The following is a 10,400-nucleotide window of genomic DNA, read 5'->3' on the forward strand; positions in this document are numbered from 1 at the left end:
CATGGTTTTCTAAGAAACGACCCGTGTTTGCACACGGGTCTTACCGCTAGTACTATATAATAAAAGAAACCAATGGAAGGACACGTGTCATTCATTGAAGCCATCTATTTTTATAGATAATAATATCAATTAGAAGATAATTATAAAATTAAATTTAATATAAATTTAAACAATTCGTATAGGAGATAATATAATATTTTAAAATATTTATCAGATTTCAAAATTAAAGAAACCAATGGGAGGATACGTGTCATTCATTGAAGACATCTATTTTTATAGATAACTAATATCAATTAAAAGATAATTATAAAATTAAATTTAATATTAATTTAAACAATTCGTATAGGAGATAATATAATATTTTAAAATATTTATCAGATTTCAAAATTATTTATCCTGGAATTAACAAAAGATGTACGCTAAATATAAATTAATATAATGTAAATAATTTATTTATTTTATTAAATTAAAGTAGTTAAGGGTAGAACATATTTCAAATATGGTTATAAGGAGTAAAAAATATTAATAAGTGTTTATTGGTTCTATACTTTTATTTTCGTGAACTCTCAACTCAAATACGGTAATCACTATGTTTACGTTTAAAGAACCATCATCGCAATCACCTCATCCATCGTATATCGAGTATATCTGTTAGTTTTTTTAAAGATATAATTTTTTATTAGATTCATTCAACCTGTGTAATAATAAACGAGCTTTTTTAAAGATTTAACATTTTTATTTTTTAATATACAAAATTACATTTATGCAACTCGTGTAATACACCGGGTTTTTAAAAATATAACTTTTTTATTATGTAATATATAAAATTAGATTTATTCAATCCATATAAAACATAGGTTTTATAAAGATATAACTTTTTATTGTTTGATATATAAAATTACATATAACATATGAGGTTCTTAAAAATGTAACTTTTTTGATTATTTAATATATAAAATTAAATTTACTCAACCCGTATAATACATGGGGTTCTTAAAGATATAACTTTTTTTATTATTTCATATATAAAATTGCATTTAGTAATAAACGAGATTTTTAAATATATATTGTTTTATTAGTTGGTATATAAAATTACATTTAATCAACTCGTATAATAAACGAGATTTTTAAAGATATATTTTTTTTATTATTTGATATATAAAATTACATTTAATCAACCCGTATAATACACGGGGTTCTAACTTAGTTTTAGTTTAGGCCAAATGTATATATTTAATAATATATCTTCAAACAACTATGATCATTATTATATATATCAATTGATAACTATGATTGCTACAGTGCCGGGATATTTTCGTAATTTTAGGTTTCACACAATAACATTCACCACGCTTTTGTTCTCCGACTCATTCCTCCTCTCCCAACCCTTCAAACTGGGTTTGCCTACACCGCCACTGATCTTCATCTCCGCCGACGCTGATCATCGTTTCTTTAATCGGACGATTCCAAAAACCGGGTACACATGCACCCACCCTTTTACAACCGATAACCATCGCTTGCCCCAAATCCAGGTACGACGATAAACATCACATCCAGATCCGGCGAAAACCATCTCGAAATCGATAGCGGCAACTAAGGTAATCCCTTTCTTTCCTGAAGCGCAGCAGGTACCGACATCGTCTCCCACATCGGTTAACCACCATCGTCACCACAATCACCGTCGCTCGCTACGTGTAAAACCCTAGCCTTGCCCAGCACCTGCCCTAATCGAACACTAGGGCGTCGGAATCATCATCACCCAATCGGGTATAACAACAACAGGTACTTTTTCTTCTCTCACTCTATGTTAGTTTTCCTGATTTTTGGTCAATTATACATGTTCTGACACTTATGGGGAACGATGAAATAGCCGTCGGACAGTAGCGGTAGTCAGTGGTGCTTGATCTATCTTTGGGGGTTCTGTAAATATCCTATTTTTTAATTAATGTAATAATAGTTTGATTATTTGCTTACCTAGGAACCTGCTGTTGGAATGCACCAAATTTACAGATTCTAGGTATGTTAACTGCATATACTATCAATACTTTAATAACACTACTAATTTAGATGTGGGCTATAATTTTTCCCCTCATTACTTCTGGTACAGTACCAATTAACTTATGTATATAATAAATTTTGCACTCAAGACAATGATTGTGTACCAATTAATGACTTTGGTTAGGTCTAAGCATTTGCATGAGGGAAAGACGGAGTTTTTGGCTGAGTTGTCGATTATGGCATGTGATAAGAATCTTGTCCTACTCCAAGGATGGTGTGTCGAAAAAGGCAAGTATATGTCGTATGGGAGTATTGATTAAGTGGTGTTGTATCGAGAGTCTGGACATTGGTGGTTCTTGAAATGGAACCATAGGTATAATATTGAGGTTAGGTTGGCTTCGGTTTTGGCGTACCTTCATCAGTAGTGCGATCAAAAAGTGATCCATCGCGATAGTAAATCGAGTAATATGATGCTAATTTTAATTCTCGGTTAGGTGATTTCGGGCTGGCCTAGATCATGGACCATGATAAAAGCATGGTCTCTACACTAATTGCGGGGACGATGGGTTATTTAGTGCCCGAGTATCTTCAATACGGGAGAGCTACTGATGAAACCAATGTTATCAGCGCTACAGTGTGGTGCATCTAGAACTCTGTTGTGCGAGGAGACCAGTTGAGAGGGAGCCAGGGGGTCATAAAATGATCAATTTAGTGGCTTGGGTGTAGGAGTTGCACTCCAAAAGCGCCATTTGTGACCACTGACCCGGTTGACAAGCCGTTGAACAAAGAGTTTGATCCGAATGTGAGGTTAGAAAGCTTTTATTTATTTTTTTTATTCTCAGAGGATTAGATAGTTGTTTTACTACATCATAAGCAATGTACTTGTATTTTTGTAGTAAAGTTACTAAAAATATTTTGTTCTAAATAAATCTCATATTGACTGCAGAGTTTCATTTTCTGATCCGGTGGCTGACACTCTTTGGAGATTATTTCTGAGCTACCTACAAAAGATCCTTATGCTTTTGCTATTGCTTTAGGTAATTTCAATTTCTCAAAAAATTAAATCCATCAATTTGATATTATGGTGTATGTTATTTTTTGATTTAATCAAATGAAATATGATATTGTAGCAAGAAACCAGACATCTGTGTGATCATGCTTTTCTTGCGCATTCTTTATGCTTTGGTATGTGGCTGAAAAGCATGTTCAAAATATTGTTTGTTTATATTCACAACAATATTAAGTTGATATTTAACAATACAAATCATTCTCATATTTGAATTTTACTTGCTGTGGTAGATTTTATTTTCTATGAGAAATTATCTATAAAAATAAACCCTAAAGTCACCACAAGAATGCAACTTGAAGTCTAATTTGATTCAGATTCATTTATCTATTTGAATTTCATCATCATACATACAGTTTTATATGATGAGGTTTATTATATCAGCTTTCTAATCTTATTTTTTTTAATCGTAGCTCACTCAGCCTGGTGGTAATTTGGATATTTTGCCATCTGTCATTAATGTCGTTATTATCAATTTTCTATGTTATCCTTGTAACTAAATTTGTAGATCTTATATGAATCAGGAACTCCAAAGGATTTTTTGCATTGCTTGACGTGCTTGCTTCAGCGGGTCTGGCTAGATTGTGCCACGCAATATCTAGAGCTAAGTAACGGGATGGCGTGTGTTGATATTGTAGGTACTTGAACTTTATGGTGTACAAAATAGCATCTGATTTGGGTCAAATCGATACAGGTAAGAAAATAAGAAAAGCCACTGTAAAACAAAATTCCACAATACTTGGTATATATTGTTGTTTGTTTCTGTCTTTCGAAGTTATCACTGGCTGTATGCGAAACTGTTAGTTATCTGTACCAGCCACTGGCGATATGCGGAACTGTTAGTTATCTGTACCCTGCTGCAACGTGGCGGGTACTTCTACTAGTTTATTTCAAAAGAAAATATAACTGGTACGCGTTTACCAAATGTATATTGGATTAAATATCTTGAAATCTACATTCATACCGAAATATTAGTGAAATCCTCGCATTGCAGCCACCTACATTTCGTGTATTCTTGGAAGAAGGATGATCACTAATTAACATATATCTTCATAAAAACAATTATACTTAATGGACTGCATGATTTGTTTGAAGTAATAAAAATAAAACCCTACTAAGTTTGGGTAAGTCCCAAACCGAGTAATTATCTTTGTGAGGTTTCTTAAGAAAGACTTTTCCAACCTACCGGAGGTAAACCGAGTAATTTCGAGGTAAGTTTTACATCAATCCACTCGTATCTTCTTTCTGATCAAAAGCCCTAAAACATCGGTTTGTAATTCGGAAAAATGTTTAACTCCGTTAAGCTATTTTAACGGCAGACTATTTTACAAAAAAAATGACCAATTCGGATTATTATCGGCCAAACTGAGTTAGGTGGGATTATTTATTTACATTTCTCCAAAACAATATATACTTTGCTCAGCTTTTTGCCTTACAAGCCTCTAAAATTACTCAGTTCGCCTTCGGTAGGTTGGAAAGTCTTTCTTGAAAAACTTCATATCTTTCTCGATTTGTTTCTCCATTTTAAGTTCATGCTCCTTTTCCTTGATCGAGAGAAACCGAGTGAGTCTATCGTCGAACTCGTCCAACCTTGACGGGCCAACCGAGGCATTGAAGATGAGGTATCCCGTGCTCGTGCTGCTGCCTTGCTTCTATCCCTACCCTTTGGTCGCGGTAGCTCTTGCAGTTTCTCAAAATTCAATTAATCCAACTCATCATGTAAGTTAATAGTAGTACGAGCAACGAACTCGAATGGTTCGTTAGTTGTTGTTGATCTGGACCGTTTTGACCTACGGGCCGTTGGGTCAAACGGTGGTACAAGATGCCACTTTGGAGATTTGTGTAAAAGCTCCCATGAAGGTATCATCGTAAAAGGATGGCGATTATACATTTTATATTCGTTGTGGGTGGCGGTCATGATGTTCACGTCGCATGAGCCGCTTCTTCTTGTGTGATTGTTGACGAGGCTATTGTGTATGTTGTTGAAGTTGTTAATCTTGGTGCGCATTGCGGTCCACTTTCCTAAAAACAAATCGGGCGTACGATATTCACCACGACCCATTGCGGCAAAAAACTTCTCACGTATACGCCTCCAAAAGAAGATTATATCTTGGTCGGTTGCTATAATTTAAAAAAAAATAGTAGCAATAAAATAAAAATAAAAATATATTTATAAAAAGTTAATGGGGAAAAAAATTACAAACAATCGGATCCTTCGACACTTCGAGTCACACTTGTGATGATGTAAGTTATTTGGTAGGCGTCCACCTCTCAATCGTTTAGGTGCACGCTCGACATTCTAGCCCTTTTTACGGTGCCTTCTCGATCGTCCACATTTTGAGGAAATGGGTTGGTGTCACACCCCAACCGATGGTGGAATCATTGGAGTGAGATGAAATAGATTGCTCATCACACATAACACTATTTGCGACAATAATTAATTCAAAACCATTTTCATTGATAATCATAAATTGTCAAATACAACTAAAGGGAATACCAAGTACAACATTAAAAGACAAATACAATAACTTAACATGATAAAATAAGCAAATCTAGTAATTTCTTGTGCGTTTCTAAGTCTTACCTACTAGATTCGTCAAATCATCAACATCAACCTGTAACATATGGCGAGTACACAAGGTTTATATATACATAGCGTAAGTATGAAAAGAATTTACTCGAATCCACATGGCAATTGTATACAAGGTAAACTAGCATGCAATACTAAATGTCAAACCCAAGTATCCACAAGAATTGAGTGTCCCTTGCCACCAAAGTAACGAGACTAGTTTACAAATAAAAGACTTAACAAGACCCCGACGGGCAGCGTGCTACTCCTATAGCGCTATATATGTTAAGTTTGGGCTAGCTAAGTTAATGACAAGTAGTAAAGTATGAATCTAGCATGAACCTAAGCATAACAAGTATCATGTATAACGGATTGAGCATAAAATATGTTTAAGTGTGTGTTTGTGAATTTTGTACATTAACATGTTACAACCCAAAGTGCTAAAAAGGAAATGGGTCAAGTGTACTCACGGTTTTGCAAGCTTCCACTTGGTAATTCCGTGAAGAGTTGGTTGTTTGGGGATGGAACACCGAGTCACCCTACAAGGGTAAACAAAGGTGTGTAAGTTCATAGGATTTTAAGAATGAATGAATGGAAGGATTCAGATTTGAAAATGAAAGTATCAAAAGTATGTTTAAGTGAAAGTAATATCCAACTTCTAAGAGTTTGTTTATGACACCATAATTTGTGGTTTCATGGGTCCCAAATTGCCTATTGGAATCATAACAAGAACTCTAGAATCTCTAATATGATAGCTTAGGTTTATGATGGTTAATCATGGTTTGATTAACACTACAAACTCATCCATGTTTTTATATAATTAAATATAGGTTATATAGTAATAATAACATCTAAACTAAGTCCAAACATAGATTATCATGTATGTCAAGTATGGAGGTTTAACCTCTTGTAAATTCACCACTACACAAACCATCACAAGGATGATTTGGAGGGTCATGAACATCAAGGATTCACCACTACACAAATCACCACAAGGATGATTCGGAGTGTCACAGCCCCCGACCCCATCCCGGGAGCGGGAGCCATGAGCCAGTCAGATGGTATCGGTGTTTATTACATTGGCAACAGAAATTTTCATCAGGACCATAGTTAGGAAATCTTTTTATCAGAGTTAAACACCAAAATGGTTGAAATAAATAAATGGGATAAAACCCAAGTTTCTTTTTCTAATAATATATTTATAATAACAAGTGGGACAAAACCTGATTTTCATTTATAATATAATCATAGGGAATAACCCTAATTATTGAAAACAATTCTCCTTTTTAATTAGGTAACTTTTATAGCCACTTTCTTAAGCCTTCAGTGCTCCCTAGCTGGCTTATATTGGCTTCATACTACGTTACTTGAAACACGTGTTTAAAACATTTTATCAGCAAGAAATACTGGTGAGTGAATCCCAGTTTAATCAAAACAGGTTTTTATCATTTTACAGCATTGAGGGCGATCTCGTAATTACATTTGTTTACATTTCTACCTTAATTATCACCCACGGTATTGTCAATCCGACTTGTGGTCATGTTACTACTCACAGTGTAGTAACAAATTTTATATACAAAACCCCAACATACCGACGATAATTCTAGAATACAAATACTCAATCACTGTTAAATATAATTTAAAACAATTGAGGTTTTGTAAAAACAACTTGTGAAAAGAGGAACCACTCACATTGCTACTTTAGGTATTTCTCTGTGACTTCCTTGGTTATAATCTAAAAATTTAGACAACGCACATGTGTTAGTATAATAACCCAATTTACATTAGTGATACCCTCCCCGAGACAAAACTCCAACGACTGAGTCAGGCAGAGCCTTGACATGCGTTACGGAGCACTAGATCAATCGGGTAGTGTAACTAATACGTAACGGGGGTTATGATACTTACAACGAGGCAGAGCTTCGCTATTTAGGGGGGTATAATGCCCGGGAATTATTTTAGCTATCAGAGAAATTGAGAGAGGATTTTGATTCTGAACGATTTGGAAATGAACTCGTCTGCTCCATTTATAGGCTGGCACAGGGGGCTCTTGCGCCCCGCAAGAGAAACAGAAGAGGGCTTCGCTCCCCGCCAGAGCCAAAAAAGGCGGTTAGGGTTTGCTGAGTCATGGCAGGTCTCGACACGTGTCCCGACACGTGGCTTATTTATGTGTCCGGCAAGGAATGGACCTCGCGTCCCGCGAGAGATTCGACTAAGGGTGTCGCGCCCCGTGAGCGACCCCTAAATTTTGTTTTATTTGTTATTTAATGAGATAAAGGTATTTCGGGGCCGTTTTTCGTATACGGGGTGTCTTTTAAGACTTATAGGGACGTTATAGGGATTTTAGGAGAGTTGTTATACGGAGGGTCATGAATAATAAGGATTCACCACTACACAAATAATCACAAGGATGATTCGGAGGGTCATGCATGTTAAGGGAATGAAACTAACTAATTCAAGCTTAATTTAACAAGTATAAACAGAATTTAAATGGGTGTTTGAACCCAAAACTTTGGTGGAAATCCCCTAAACATAAACCCACAACCATAGACTAAGTTGTAAGCTTGGTGGGAGCAAGATTCCACCAAGTTTTCTATCAAAACATGAACATAAAAAGAAATAAAAATGAGTAGAATTTTATATGCAATTTGGACCTAAAAAATGGTGAGGTTTCACCTTAGTTTGCCCAAGCAAACTTGTGAAAACCTTCCTAGAGGTTATCCAAGTATTTTGGAAGAAAGAAACAAGAAGAAGTAGAAGAAGAAGTGAGTTAAACTCACTTGAAAAAGGCTGAAATTTCCTGATATTGCTGCTGAAACTCAGTTGTGTTTAGGGGGTGTTTGAGAGTTTTTAAGTGTTGCAAAAAGTGGGAAAAAGGACGGGGAAATGTTCCTTATATAGGGAAGGGATTAGGGTTTTAATGGGTTGGGCTTTGGATGTGTTTAGTTGGCTAAATAACTCAAAACAAAAGAACTTAAGTGGGTTGATGCAAGGTTGTTAACAGCCGTATATTTTTTTTTGACATTATAAGGTATATATTTGATGTTTAATAAAGTGTCACATGTTGTCTACTATTTATGTAACTTGTAACAAGGTCCAAAATGCATAAATGACATGTTTTAATTTTGCAAAAAGTGTGATAACATAGGTGTGTATAACACATGAAATGTAACAAGTATGTATGGTTTATAGTTTGGTATGATTAAGTGAAAACATACAACTTAGTCTTATAACTGAATAACCAAGTGTTTGAATGTACGGAGATTTAAGGATTACGAATACACGATCATTGTTTATGAGTTAAGCTTATGTTTATGCGAATTACGAATTACGAATCATGTGTCAAACAAACGTATGTATCAATGTATAAATAATGTATAAACGATGTATATTTATATAAAAGATTCCTTTCATTACGATCAAGTCTCGGATTTACAATAGTTTGAAACGAAATACGATTACAAAGGAAACGAGTTTCCGAAAATAGAATTACAAGATAAACTTTCTAAAAACGGAAAGCTGCGAAATGCGAGGCGTTACAATTGGGTTTCGGGTATGTTTCGGGAAAAAATGGTGGTGCAGAATAGTATCAAAAAAAAAAAAAAACCGGGAAGCGGTGGTGGCGTTGTCGAATGAGGGGAGGTTGGGGTGGTAGGTGGCATTGGATAATACCCAATCTCACCCGTTCTCGGGTCTTTTCGGTATCATTCTTCTTGCTCGTTGTTTACTAAATTACCCTAGAACAGATTGTTGGGATTCCATGCGTTTTGATTGTTGGGAAACATTGTGTGAGTATAAAATTTATAAAGTTAAAAGTTAATATGATTGGAGTAAAAATGGTAGGATATATATAGTGTGAAATTTTAAAGTTAAAAGTTAATTTTGTCAACGGTAAAGTGAATGGGGACCATCAAAATCGAGCCATTGGCGCTCGTTACCACGTTGACGGAGAATCAATGGCGCCCCCCATTTGACGCCTGAGAAATGAGGAAGGGACGCTAATAAAGGCAGGGGCGGACCTACGTTACGAGGAACGGGGTCCCCGGACCCCAATCTTTTTTTAAAAAGTAGTAGAAACGGTATATAAAATTGTCTATGGACCCCATAAAACAATTTAGTTGGGCTCCATAACAATGAAAGTGAGCCTAGTGCAGTGGTAAAACCCCTTATTAACACACAAAAGGTCATGGGTTCGATATCTGTTTCTTCGTTTTTTTGTGTTTTTTTTTTGGACCCCATTGTCCAAAAATCCTGAGTCCGCCACTGAATAAAGGTGATATAGCCAATGGCGGTATCCACATCCCCTGACCTTAAAAAATATAAAAAAAATATATATATAAAATTGTGTGTAACACCAAATGTATTGAATGAATCTGCGTTTAAAGTTAAATGAAAATTAACAAATGACGTGACAATGGGTTGTGTACTAACCACTATGTTGTCAATCATTTTACATTCAAAGCCAATTTTTTTCTTCAAAATTGGTTAATTGGGTCCCTAATTTGAAAATCAAGATTCAAGGACTTTCCAACATTTGGTTTGAAAGTTAAAAGTGTGTAAACTTGACATATTTCTAATTACTCATTTGATTGCGTCGTGTAAACTTGACATATTTCTATTTCCTCCATTTATTTGAATCCATTTTAGATATCTCACTGCTAAAGTTGCTTTCTACAACAGAAGGAATTATCGGATTACGAATCTCTCGACGGTTACCAACGATGATTATAGATTATTACATAAAAGAAAAAAAAACCTACAAATTAT

The 10,400-nt window shown here is 35.1% G+C and overlaps 1 long non-coding RNA gene across 1 annotated transcript; it reads left to right on the forward strand.

Moving 5' to 3' along the window:
• Positions 1–1,382: 1,382 nt before the first annotated feature.
• LOC110882349 lies at positions 1,383–3,892 on the forward strand. Its single transcript, XR_002560070.2, has 5 exons — positions 1,383–1,782; positions 1,979–2,017; positions 2,183–2,805; positions 2,945–3,035; positions 3,589–3,892. It is a non-coding gene; the product is annotated as an uncharacterized LOC110882349 (long non-coding RNA).
• The last annotated feature ends 6,508 nt before the right edge of the window (positions 3,893–10,400 follow it).

This window comes from Helianthus annuus, chromosome 10 (genome assembly GCF_002127325.2).
Source record: "Helianthus annuus cultivar XRQ/B chromosome 10, HanXRQr2.0-SUNRISE, whole genome shotgun sequence".
In the NCBI taxonomy this organism is placed as follows: domain Eukaryota; kingdom Viridiplantae; phylum Streptophyta; class Magnoliopsida; order Asterales; family Asteraceae; genus Helianthus; species Helianthus annuus.